Here is a 14,021-nt window from a genome sequence, read left to right on the forward strand (position 1 = left end):
TTTGCATAAATTAATGCATATTTTATTAATTAACTCTAATTCACATGCAAACGAGTCATGCAAACTCGTTTAATTGTCGATTAAAAAGAGTCGGCAATAAAAAAATGTCTTCCAATTATTAAATAAAATTATTATAGATCTTTTAATGTTTAAATAAGATTTATTTCATTTAATTATTTATATAATTTCGACTTAAGTTAATAAATTTTGATAATAATTAATTAAACGTTAAAGCAATCGACATTTTAAAACTAACAGCACTAGTTTAAATCCAAAAAATCTCCCGCGAGAATAAGTCTCGCGTTTCTCAGTGCGCATGCGATTAAAATTTGATTAATGAACTAGTTTGTGTGTCAATCAAATTGCTAGTAATTGCATTTGCATTGAATTTATCTTTTGTTTATATTAAAGTCGTAAATCGTAATAGATTATCTTCTAAATATTAAAGTCGAGTCATTTGCGTTACTTTTATTTTCTTTAAATTAAATTTCTGTTCAAATGTAACAAATTTTCATTGGGAATGAGTCGCGCGTATCTCAAAATAAATTTTTGTTTTTAAAAGTAAATGAATTTTTTGTCACGTACATTGAAAACTTATAAATCATCGCCGTCACTTCTCAACTCTATTAACATCATTGCAATAAATTTATACAGATGGACACCACTTGCTTTACTTGATAATTAAATAATAAAAATAATTTAAATAATAATAATAAAGGAATAATAAATGATTCTTGACACTTTGATTTCATACATATAAATTTATTGTGTCTTGAAAAAACAAATTCAAAATCAATTTTTCAGGAATAAAATTCGGCTTTTTAAATTGCAGTTGCATGTGGTCTTGTTCTATGATACATTTTTCAGACTAAAATTTTAGAAGATCTCAGTTTTTATCCCTGCCTCAAGTAGAAGAGCTTCACAATCGTTTTTTTTTATCTGAAAATATATCAAATTAAAAAAATACAAGAAAAAAATTATTTTCTGTGACGCAAAAATGTCTGCATACTCACTGATATCAGAATAAAATTTCCGCTGCTTCAATTAATTCGCCGATATCCTCTTACTGAAGTTGAGGTAAAAAAAATTCCTTTTATTTAGTAGGCAATGGACGAATCAACGAGTGACTATTAAAAATATCTATAGATCGACTGAATTGTTTTTTTTTTTACGAATCTGAAATAAAGATTATTGTTAATTAATATTTGTTATTAAGTTATTAATTTATGTGGTTTATGCATCAAAGAAACTTGTCGTTTCCCTACAAAAATAGTTAACGCAAATTATAAATTTAATTGTCAACTCTAAACAATTCATTTATTATAATTTAATTAATGAACTAGTTTCTGCGTCCATCAAATTGCTAGTAATTGCATTTGCATTGAATTTAGGTTTTTTTTATATTAAAGTCGTCATTCGTAATAAATTGTCTTTTAAAAAGTAAATTCGAGTCATTTGCGTTACTTTTATTTTCTTAAATCGAAATTTCTGTTAAAATGTAACAAATTTTCCGCAAGAATGAGGCGCGCGTATCTTGAAATAAATTTTTATTTTCAGAAGCATACGAAAACATGTGATTTATCAGTTGATGCCTTTTGCTTCACTTAATGACAAAAAAATCTTAATAACAAATAATAATCAAGGAATAATAAAAGATTTTTGATACTGTGATTTCATACGAAGAGATTGATTGAGTCTTGAAAAAATAAATTCAAAATCAATCCCGCAGGAATAAAATTCCGCTTTTTAAATTGCAGTTGCATGTATTATTAATCTATGATACATTTTTTTGACAAAAACTTTAGAAGAACTCAGTTTTTATCACTGCCCCAAGTAAAGAAGCTTCACAATCGTTTTTTTTTTATATGAAAATATATCAAATTAAAAAAATACAAGAAAAAAATTATTTTCTGTGACGCAAAAATGTCTACATACTCACTGATATCAGAATAAAATTTCAGCTGCTTCAATCAATTCGCCGATATCCTCTTACTGAAGTTGAGGTAAAAAAAAATTCCTTTGATTGAGTAGGCAATGGACGAATCGAAGAGTGACTATTAAAAATATCTATAGATCGACTGAATTGTTTTTTTTTTTACGAATCTGAAATAAAGATTATTGTTAATTAATATTTGTTATTAAGTTATTAATTTATGTGTTTTAATTATTTAAAAATAAAAGTAGAGAAAGTTTTATCGATCATAAAGAAGAAAGAAAATTGATAATGTTGTAATTTGATGATCCTAAAGTTAGCAGACAATTCAAAATTTTTTGATTTTTTTTTGAACAATTAAATTTGAAGAAAAAAAAACTAAAAATATGCACATGTAGAAAATTTTAAAAACTACAGGTGCAATTTTTTCAAATATTTTTTTTCTTCTGGTTTATCATCTAAAAAAAAATCCAAAACTTGTTAGACGTCTGCTAACTACAGTATCATGTAATTTGTGATTAATTAATTTAAAAAAGTAAACTTTTACTAGAGGATATTTAAGAACATGAAATAATTGATTTAAAATCAATCAATTGATCAATTATTACTTACTCGTGTCTTATTCTTGATATATTCAATTTATTTTTATTGACAAATGAACTTTAGGTTAGATTGATGACAGATCTGCGGCCACTGTTGCTCATTTTAATATTTCCACGGGCAATTTGATGGACACACAAACTAGTTTATTAATTAAATTATGATAAATTAATTTTTTAGGGTTGACAATTAAATTTATAATTTACGTCAACTATTTTTGTAGAGAAACGACAAGTTTCTTTGATCTGTTTCCAACGTAGATCGCATGCGCACTGAGAAACGCGCGACTTATTGTCGCGGAAGATTTTTTGGATTTGAACTAGTGCTGTTAGTTTAAAAACGTCAATTACTTTAACGTTTAATTAATTATCATCTAAACGTAATAACTTGAGTCGAAATTATATAAATAATTAAATGAAATAGATCTTATTTAAACATTAAAAGATCTATAATAATTTAATTTAATTATTAAAGCACATTTTTTTATCGACTAGACTTTTTACTCGACAATTGAACGAGTTTGCATGTCTCATTTGCATATGAATTTGCGTTAATTAGTTGCATATGCATTAATATATGTAAATTATGTAGATTTATAATGTAAATTAAATAGATTTTAGCATAAAAAACGTGAAAATTTAATTAATTTTAAGGAATTATTAAATTAAAAAAATGATTGCATCAGATTTTAGGGGTGAGGGGAGTGAGGAACGCGTCATAGCTGGTAGAGAGCGGGTGGGAGGGTAGTCAGGAGATAAGGGCGCGATTGGCCGGAGATCCCCTCTACATGCGCAGGGAGAGAAGGGTACCAATGAAATTATTTTCTGCGTTGGTCGACTAGTAAGTGGGGGTGAAGTGGGGGTGAAGTGAGCGTCCTAAGGGCAAGGGGGGAAAGGATCAGTTGGCACCCGACATTCGATGTGTACGCATCGTTGTCGAAGTGTTCAACTATTTTTAAAAATATTGTTGACTTTTTTTTTGAATTTTTTTTTTTCCCTTAATGACGTCATTAGTCATTTTTATCCAAAATTTTTTTTTTCAACCGGCGTCTACGCAAGTTGAAAAAATCAATTTTTTTTTTTAAATTTTTTCGTCAACCCAATTAAATATACAAGTCAACAGTATTTTTATATATTAATTAGTGTTGATTGTTTAGATAGATTATCAATGGATTCCAACGATGAAAAGTTTTTTTTCTGATGTCTTGACTGGGAAGGAAGGATGGAAGCAAAGAACACTGACCAGCCTCAATGAACTGCTAGCTGTCATCCTACCAGCTGATCAACTGGCATCGTTCGGCAGGGAAATAAAGTTATTTCTCTGTTGAGGTTTGTTATTGTTTTTTGATTTCTCACTCTCTTTTCTATTTTCCATTATAATCTATATATTTAATTGCACTTTTTAATATTTATCAACGGTTCCGTATCTTTTTTTTTTTTTTTTCTTTAATTTAAATTCATTGCGGTTTTAAATAGTCGAGTCTTTTGAATTGAATTTAGTTTTTTTTAATTAAAGTCGAGTCATTTGCAATAAATTAAATTCAGATTATTAATAGTCGAGTCATTCAAATCAAATTGAGTTTTTTAAAATTAGCGTTGAGTCATTTGAAACCAATTCATTTTTTAAAATTAGAATTCGAGTCATTTAAATCAATGTCTTTTTTTAAAATTGAAATTGAGTATTTGCATGAAAATTTTTTTGTTTTTAAATTCTTGTCGAGTCATTTGAATCACATTCAGTTTTTTAAATTTAAATTCGAGTCATTTAAATCAATATCTTTTTTTAAAATTAAAATTGAGCATTTGCATGAAATTTTTTTTTTTTTTTACATTCTTGTCGAGTCATTTGAATCACATTCAGTTTTTTAAAAGTAGAATTCGAGTCATTTAAATCAATATCTTTTTTTTAAATTAAAATTGAGCATTTGCATGAAATTTTTTTTTTTTTTTTAAATTCTTGTCGAGTCATTTGAATCACATTCAGTTTTTTAAATTTAAATTCGAGTCATTTAAATCAATATCTTTTTTTTAAATTAAAATTGAGCATTTGCATGAAATTTTTTTTTTTTTTAAATTCTTGTCGAGTCATTTGAATCACATTCAGTTTTTTAAATTTAAATTCGAGTCATTAAAATCAATATCTTTTTTTTAAATTAAAATTGAGCATTTGCATGAAATTTTTTTTTTTTTTTAAATTCTTGTCGAGTCATTTGAATCACATTCAGTTTTTTAAATTTAAATTCGAGTCATTTAAATCAATATCTTTTTTTTAAATTAAAATTGAGCATTTGCATGAAATTTTTTTTTTTTTTTAAATTCTTGTCGAGTCATTTGAATCACATTCAGTTTTTTAAAAGTAGAATTCGAGTCATTTAAATCAATATCTTTTTTTTTAATTGAAATTGAGCATTTGCATTAAATTTAGTTATTTTTTTTTTTTTTTTTTCTAAAGTCTAGTCGTTTACATTAGTTTTAGTTTCTTTAAATTAAATTCGAGCAGTTAAATTTATTTTAAAATCAATAGAATCAGTAACATTCGAGTCATTTTTTAATAATTCAATTAATAGGGTGTAAATTCATAAACACAAACACACATTAGCTTTTTAAAATTAGATTAACCCACATTTTATTAGAAATAGAGTTACATATTTTTCAACACTTTTTTTTTTTTTTTAATAAATTAAATTCGAGTTTTTTTGCAAGTCGAGTCATTTAAATTAAAGACATTTTTTTAAAAGTAGAGTCATTTTAATTACAGTAAAACTGTTCGCGTTCAATTCAATTAAAGTAAATTCATTCAATTTTAAAAAATGCCATTCAAATTAAGTTAGTTTTTAGAAAGTAGAGTCATTTAGTTTTTTCAACTAAGTCTTGGTTTTTTTTTTTTTTTTTTTTTTAAATTCATTTTAATTAGAGTCATTTGAATCACAAGCAGTACTAACCGAGTAAACTTTTTTTTTGCTATTTCTTATAAATTAAATAACTCCCTTCTGGAGTTATCATTTTTTTTTTTTAATTTAACATGGGGTATAGATTGATTTTTTATCAATAGCCTTCTGCTGTTGACAATTTAAACACACCATTTTTTACCCACCTCACACACATAAATACGCACTTTGCGTATACCCAACTCACTCTCTTGCATTGCTAGGATAATTTTTAATTTTTTAATCGGGGTAATTAGATTAGTTAATGGACCAGTAATAGGTTTTTTCATTGAGAGTATTCTCTCGGTAGAATCACGCGTTAAATTCTAGAGTCAACCAACCCTTCCCCAACAATTGCCACTCTTACCCTTTTTTTTTTAATTAATTAGCGTTGGGTTTTTGTCCGCGAAATGGGATATTGGTCTAGTGATTTAGCTGGGGGTTTATGGGTATTAGGGATTATAAGGGATTATAAGGACACTTGGTTCTTATAATTTAGGTCAAATTAAATTCACGCGAATTAGAGTCTAAAAATATATATCGCTCTATAGATCTTAAAGGCGAAAAATATTGTTACGCTGTTATGGGTGGCCAACCATAACAGCGTATATAAAATATTTTTTTTATACATTAAAATTTAAAAAAAATTTATTTTTTTCATTTTTTAATGCATAAAAAGCTGAAAAAAGAAATTTTCCCTGATCAGTTTTAATTTTTAATGGATTATTCTGTCCCACCCTTTGAGTACCCGGGTGCGATTTGGGTGCCGGTCTCAATCCATAAAAAATTTTTCTGATCATAACTTTTCTTTTTTAAGTGTTTAAGTGTCTGTAGAGCGGTGTGTATTTTTCATTTATTATTATTATTTAAATAATTAGAGTCACTTTTGCTGCGTTAGTTAATAAATTAGTTACTATAGGAGGGGAATAATATAGGACTGGGGTTTTGATGTCACTAGACTGATCGGGGAAGTAGATTAATTAAATAACTTGGGTTTTTTAAAAATTAGAGTCACCTTATCCCTTTTTTATAAGAGTGGTGATTTACCCCCCCCCCCCTTTTTTTTTTAAATTCAAGTATTAGCGTCACGCTTTTTTTAGATATTTAAGTTACTGGTCCAGGGGTTTTGAAATTAGAATCAATTTTGCATAGGGTTTATTTTTTAGCTTAAATTCACATACACCCCCCCCCCCTTACACTACCCACTGAGACTCTGTTCATCTTCAATGAAATCGAGTCATACCTTACACGTCGCCGTAAGTTGAGGTTACTCACAACCTCGTTTACGGCGACTTTAACTTACACACCAATCTATACCCCTAATTTTTTTACCCTTAAATTCATAAATATAGATTTTAATTAAAAAAGACACCTGGCACTCGGTCAGGTGTCAATCACTGTAGAGTCTTGAGTTTGCTCGTTAGCATTGCTTGTATGTAGTATTAATTTGGTTATAGTCACATAAAAAATCGATTTTTTTTTTTTTTTTTTTTATATAAAAAATTTAATTCGAATGGCATTTCCGCGTAAAAGAAAACCCTGGCACTAGGTCAGGCGGTCGCGTTATTTAATTGTTAGTTTTTTCGTAATATAAATCCTGATCTTCTGAGCTGGTACGCATAACCCTCTGGTTTGATCGATGTCGATCCTCATTGGTCGTACACTCTAAGAAAATCTATCATTATCACGTTGTTATCAGTATTTTCATTATTATTGTTGCTGCCATTATTAATATCAATACCATTATCATTTTATATAATGATAGTGTAATTGGCCCTGGCGGGTCACATTACACAATTGATATTAATATTGACTGCAATGGTTTTATTGATGATATTGATAATGATGTGATATTATAGTGACTTTTGTGTGCGATCAAAACGGGGAGTCGATTTATCGATTGGCTGGTGGCCTAATGCTACACATACGGTTCGGTTTTGATGGTAATATATTACGTAGTTTTTATTATTGTTTTAAAAAACAGAAAAACACCCAAACACACACTTTTTTTTATCACACATGGATTTACACCTCAATTATTTTTTTTTATTTTTTAATTTCAATCTTATAAACCTAGAGTCATTTTCACAGAACTAGAGTCATTTTAAGTAGTTTATTTTTTTTTATCATTTTCTAAGTCGAGTCATTTTGAAAGCAGTCGAGTCATTTCATTTAGCGTCAATTTATTAGAAGTAAAATCAGTTTTTAAAACGTAGAGTCACTTAAATTAGAGCTAGTTTTATATTTTTTATTACAATTGATTAATTTAATGTAAATGCTCATTTTCGCCTAATTTTATTTTATCGTTAATTAATTCGAGTAATTTTTAAGATAGTCGAGTCCTTTAATTTAACGTCATTTTAATAGAAATAGAGTCAGCTTTAAAAAAGTAGAGTCATTTGAGTTAGAGCCATTTTTTTTTTTTAATTTTTTTATTTTTATTTTAAATTTATTCATTAACTTAATGTAAATGCTCATTCACTTCTAATTTTTTTGTCGTTATTCAATTCGAGTCATTTTTAAACAGTAGAGTCACTCAATTTATCATCAATTTATCTGAAGTAGAGTCAGTTTTGTTTTTCCCACTAATCGAGACTTGGCATTAGGTCAGGTTACTCTATCGTTTTTTAAATTTAAATTTTTAATTGAATGTCGATCCACTTTTGTCGTATACTCTAAGAATATCTATTATTCTCATGTTGTTATCGGTATTATCATTATTATTGCTGCTGTCATAATTAATATCAATACCATTATCATTTTAAAATGATAGTGTAATTGGCCCTGGCAGGTCACATTACACAATTGATATTAATATTGACTGCAATGGTTCTATTGATGATATTGATAATGATGTGATTTTATAGTTATTTTTGTGTGCGGTCGAAAAGAGGTTCGATTTCAATTAATTAATTTCATGTAAATGCTCATTCACCCTCAATTATTTTTTATCCTTATCTAAGTCGAGTAATTTTTAAGATAGTCGAGTCCTTTAATTTAACGTCATTTTAATAGAAATAGAGTCAGCTTTTAAAAAATAGAGTCATTTGAGTAAGAGCCATTTTTTTTTTAAATTTTTAAATTTTTTATTCAAATTTACTAATTAACTTGATGTAAATGCTCATTCACGTCTAATTTTTTTGTCATTATTCAATTCGAGTCATTTTTAAACAGTAGAGTCACTTAATTTATCATCAATTTATCTGAAGTAGAGTCAGTTTTGTTTTTCCCTCTAATCGAGACTTGGCATTAGGTCAGGTTTCTCTATCGTTTTTTAAATTTAAATTTTTAATTAAATGTCGATCCACTTTTGTCGTATACTCTAAGAATATCTATTATCATCATGTCGTTATCGGTATTATCATTATTATTGTTGCTGCCATTATTAATATCAATACCATTATCATTTTATAATGATAGTGTAATTGGCCCTGGCAGGTCACATTACACAATTGATATTAATATTGACTGCAATGGTTTTATTGATGATATTGATAATGATGTGATTTTATAGTAATTTTTGTGTGCGGTCGAAAAGGGGTTCGATTTCAATTAATTAATTTCATGTAAATGCTCATTCACTCTCAATTTTTTTTTTCGTTATCTAAGTCGAGTCATTTTTAAAATAGTAGAGTCACTAAAATAGGAATTTTTTTTTTATTTTTATCGATTAATTTAATGTGAATATACTTGCCCCCCCCCCCCCCTGTTTTTTAAAATTAAAGTTATGTAGATTTGAGTCACTTTTATAAAAGTAGAGTCACTTCAATTAGAGTCATTTTTTTAACAGTCGAGTCATTTTTTTAATTCAATTCATTTTTTATACAATTGAAGTCATTTTTTTTAGAATTAGAGTCATTTTTTTTTTTTGAAAGTAGATTCAAGTTTATTAGAGTCATTATTTTTCAAAAGTAGAGTCACTTTTATTAGAGATTTTTGCAGAAGTAGAGTCATTGTTTTTAGAGTCAGTTTTTTTTCTCCAATTAATGAATTAATTTATTGCAACTGGTCAGGTTACCCCATAGTTTTTTTAATTAAAATTTTTAATTGATATCGATCCACTTTGATCGTTTACTCTAAGAATATCTATTATCATCATGTTGTTATCGGTATTATCGTTATTATTGTTGCTGACATAATTAATATCAATACCATTATCATTTTATAATGATAGTGTAATTGGCCCTGGCAGGTCACATTACACAATTGATATTAATATTGACTGCAATGGTTTTATTGATGATATTGATAATGATGTGATTTTATAGTAATTTTTGTGTGCGGTCGAAAAGGGGTTCGATTTCAATTAATTAATTTCATGTAAATGCTCATTCACTCTCAATTTTTTTTTTCGTTATCTAAGTCGAGTCATTTTTAAAATAGTAGAGTCACTAAAATAGGAATTTTTTTTTTATTTTTATCGATTAATTTAATGTGAATATACTTGCCCCCCCCCCCCCCCCCTGTTTTTTAAAATTAAAGTTATGTAGATTTGAGTCACTTTTATAAAAGTAGAGTCACTTCAATTAGAGTCATTTTTTTAACAGTCGAGTCATTTTTTTAATTCAATTCATTTTTTATACAATTGAAGTCATTTTTTTTAGAATTAGAGTCATTTTTTTTTTTTGAAAGTAGATTCAAGTTTATTAGAGTCATTATTTTTCAAAAGTAGAGTCACTTTTATTAGAGATTTTTGCAGAAGTAGAGTCATTGTTTTTAGAGTCAGTTTTTTTTCTCCAATTAATGAATTAATTTATTGCAACTGGTCAGGTTACCCCATAGTTTTTTTAATTAAAATTTTTAATTGATATCGATCCACTTTGATCGTTTACTCTAAGAATATCTATTATCATCATGTTGTTATCGGTATTATCGTTATTATTGTTGCTGACATAATTAATATCAATACCATTATCATTTTATAATGATAGTGTAATTGGCCCTGGCAGGTCACATTACACAATTGATATTAATATTGACTGCAATGGTTCTATTGATGATATGATAATGATGTGATTTTATAGTTATTTTTGTGTGCGGTCGAAAAGAGGTTCGATTTCAATTAATTAATTTCATGTAAATGCTCATTCACCCTCAATTTTTTTTTATCCTTATCTAAGTCGAGTCATTTTTAAAATAGTCGAGTCATTTAATTTAGCGAGATTTTTGCAGAAGTAGAGTAATTGATTTTAGAGTCAGTTTTTTTTCTCTAATTAAAGAGTTAATTTATTGCAACTGGTCAGGTTACCCTATAGTTTTTTAAATTTCATATTTTAATCTATGCTAAGATACGAGAACCGCCCCGACATGTTTAATTATAATCTTTTTTTTTTAGGTTTAGAAATCAACATTTTGTTTTTTTTTTACAGATTTCTCAATGTTCCGTAATTTCACCACGAATTTTTTTTTATTTTATAATTTTTTTATTTTTTAGGTTTTGACGCATAATTTTTTTCTAATTTTTTTCAAGATTCCGGAGACTTACCTAATCCTCACCCTATTGAAGTTGATCGGGCTTTCAATTAATTTTTGTTTTTTTTTTCTAAATATTCTTTTTTTTTCAGGTTTAGGTACATAATTTGGATTTACTTTTTAGTAGATCTTATACGACATGTCCAAGCTAGAGTCCACTGGAATCTATTCTGACATGACTGGCCTATGAGGACCAGAATAATTTTGAGGACAGTGATGCTGCTGAGCATTGACGACAAGGTGGTCCAGATCCAAGGACACACCGCCGCTCTAATTTTTTTTTTCTGGTGGATATTTATTTCTACATCCTTCTTTTTTTTTTCATAAAAATATATATGCCCGGTATTAATCTATTGGGGTATATATTCCAGTTTCAGATCCAGTCAACAAGAAGGATGCCCAACTTGAAGGATGCCCATGGATGCCAAGGACCAAGAAGAGGACCAGGACCAGGACCAGGACCAGGACCGGGACTAGGAAGGAGATATAATATTTATTATTTAATTTAAGCTTAATTGTAATTAATTTTAAACAATTATTTTATTAAGGTGTGTGTGTGTGATGGATGAACTGCGAGCGATGAATAATTTAAGAATTTAGTTTATATTTTTATTTTGTAAGTATGATTTTGAGTGGTATGTTTGTATATTGAGTAGGTGTGGCATGCATGTATTTATTGCATTTTCTGCATGATGCTTGCTTTTTTTTGTTTGATTTTTTTTTTATTGCATGGTTTTGGGTAGTTTGTATTTAATTAATTTTTTTTTCCCTTTCCTTATCCCTTTAGGTCTTAATTTTAAGTATGAATGAATTTTGTTTTATTTAATTATAAGTACATGTTTATTTTTGTGTGATCAAACCCGAATGTTAATTATAAGCGTATAATGAATGTGTGTAATTTTGAGTATTGTGTGATCAAACCCGAATATTATTATTAAGGTTTAATTGTAATTATAATAATTTTGTATGTATATTTCTTCATGTATTTATTGTCATTTAGCTTTTTTGTTGGTCACCAATCGAGTGACCACTGTGTTGGTCGGGTTTTTTCACTGTTAAAAACCTCCGATTTAAAACGATAGATTCCGGGTCTATCGGATTTTTATCGGAGTATTTTATCAGTGTTGAGGTTTCCCAAACGGGCTATTTTCTTTCTACCAAAAGAAAATAGCTTAGACCACTACAATTGTATTTTTAAATAAATACAATTGTAGGTGAATGCGCACAGTATAGGAAGTCGGTCCTCAGCCGCTTTTTTTTTTTTTTTTTTTAAATAATAAATTTTTACTTTTATTATTTTTAATTGAGCATTTATAAATGAAAAAAAAACCTTCCCTTTATTTTTAATTAAATCTTTTAGTTTATAAGTAGAAATAAGTATATATAAGAAAGTGAGAAATAACTATAGTTCAAAAGAAGCAGAAGAATTCTTATAAATGCAGGTAAATAATAAACATTAATGCAGTTAAATAAACAAAAAAAATATGAATTATGAAAAAAAATATATATTTATGCATATATATTATGAAGAATTTTTTTTTTTATAATTATTTATATTTTTCATTTGCTTCTTCACAAAAATATTTTATTTCCCGTATGACATTTGTTGTACAGAAAATAAATATTATTGTAAAGAAGCAAATTAAAAAAATAAATATTAATTTATATATATATATATTTATATATACTTTAAAAAGAAAAAAAAATCTCCACGGAATGTCTTCTGGAAGATTTTTTATTTTTTTAAATGTTTGCGCATGCGCACTAGAACGTTGGTTCTTAGTGGCTTTTTTTTTTTTTTTATTAATTCTAATTTTCCTATAGTGAGCAATCCTGATTTAAATAAGAAAATACCTCTCTTTTATTTTAAATTTAATATTTTATTTACTAATGTATGCATGTAATTAATTATAAATAAATAAAATATACAAACTTATATTCATTTAATAGTAATAAATATCAAAGAAAGTATAAAATGAGAACAAAATATCATTAAAAAAATTTTTTCTGGCCGACTAAATGTAAATTTTTAAATGTTCGCGCATGCGCATTGATAAACCTATCCATTTCCCTATTGACAAGTGTATGTATGTAAAAAGTCTGTCCTCAGTCACCTTGTTTTTAATAATAAATTTTTATTTCAATTGTTGAGAATTATTATTATTATTTTTTTTAAAAACTTTTTCTTTCTCTCTAATTAAATATTTAATTTTACAAATAAAACTAAGTGAATATTAAAAACCAAAAATAAATTTATTTATGAAGAAAAAATTACTCACAAAAATACAGGTAAGTAACAAAAAAATTATTCCTGGAAGTGAATGAAACAAAATTTTATTATAAGTATAAATATATGCAAAAAACTCTTAATCCAACGCCTGCTTTGGTCCCGCTTTTTTTGAAAATTTGTAATTTTTGCGGGAAGTTAATAATAGCTATCTCTTTTTTTTGAGCATGCGCAGATTAAAATTTAGAGCGCCTGCGCCAAAAAAAATGCCAGCGAACACGGCCATTATTAAATTTCGGAATGCACCCATCGGTATCATAGTTTAGTTTTATCACGACAATGCTGCCAACCAGGTGGCAACCTGCCGTACTGTAGATTTGATTTTTCCGTGACCACAATCTTGGTTAGTTTTATTTATTTCCCCACCAGTAGGTTATTTGATCAACGATCACGCTGTCCGGTGAAATATAAATAAAATAATATTTCATTATTAATAAGTAATTATTCATTTTACAACAAACCTGCATGAAGACTTCTGATCCATGTAAAAAATATGCATGCCAACTGCAAACGTGTTTACGAGGTAGATTTATTTAAAAAAAAAAATAATACCACGTAAAACTTAATTAGTTAATTAATAATTAATTTTTTAAAGATAACGTCTATCAGCCATCACGCTGCGAGCAAGTAATTGAAAGCCTTCGCCAGTGTTGCATTAAATACTTTGATAAATCATCATTAGTTTGTGAAGGAATCGATATTTCAAAACCTTACGAACACAAAACAGTTGATTACGTAAGCATCAATCACTCCAATAATTAATACAATAAATATAACTGGTCGTTTGTTTTTTCAGTCATCAT

General features: G+C 27.3%; 3 long non-coding RNA genes across 3 annotated transcripts in view; 1 reads left to right on the top strand and 2 right to left on the bottom strand.

Moving 5' to 3' along the window:
* Nucleotides 1–14,021, bottom strand: part of LOC130666680 (uncharacterized) — a 349,416-nt gene that overhangs the window by 12,211 nt on the left and 323,184 nt on the right. The gene's annotated exons all lie outside the window — the stretch shown is intronic.
* Nucleotides 723–2,787, bottom strand: LOC130666677 (uncharacterized). The gene is made up of 4 exons (XR_008989727.1): nucleotides 2,546–2,787; nucleotides 1,940–2,103; nucleotides 1,014–1,176; nucleotides 723–939 (listed from the first exon to the last, which is right to left on the bottom strand). It is a non-coding gene; the product is annotated as an uncharacterized LOC130666677 (long non-coding RNA).
* On the top strand, nucleotides 3,456–12,177 carry LOC130666679 (uncharacterized). Its single transcript, XR_008989729.1, has 3 exons — nucleotides 3,456–3,861; nucleotides 11,024–11,218; nucleotides 11,303–12,177. It is a non-coding gene; the product is annotated as an uncharacterized LOC130666679 (long non-coding RNA).

Source organism: Microplitis mediator, chromosome 4, assembly GCF_029852145.1.
Source record: "Microplitis mediator isolate UGA2020A chromosome 4, iyMicMedi2.1, whole genome shotgun sequence".
In the NCBI taxonomy this organism is placed as follows: Eukaryota; Metazoa; Arthropoda; class Insecta; order Hymenoptera; family Braconidae; genus Microplitis; species Microplitis mediator.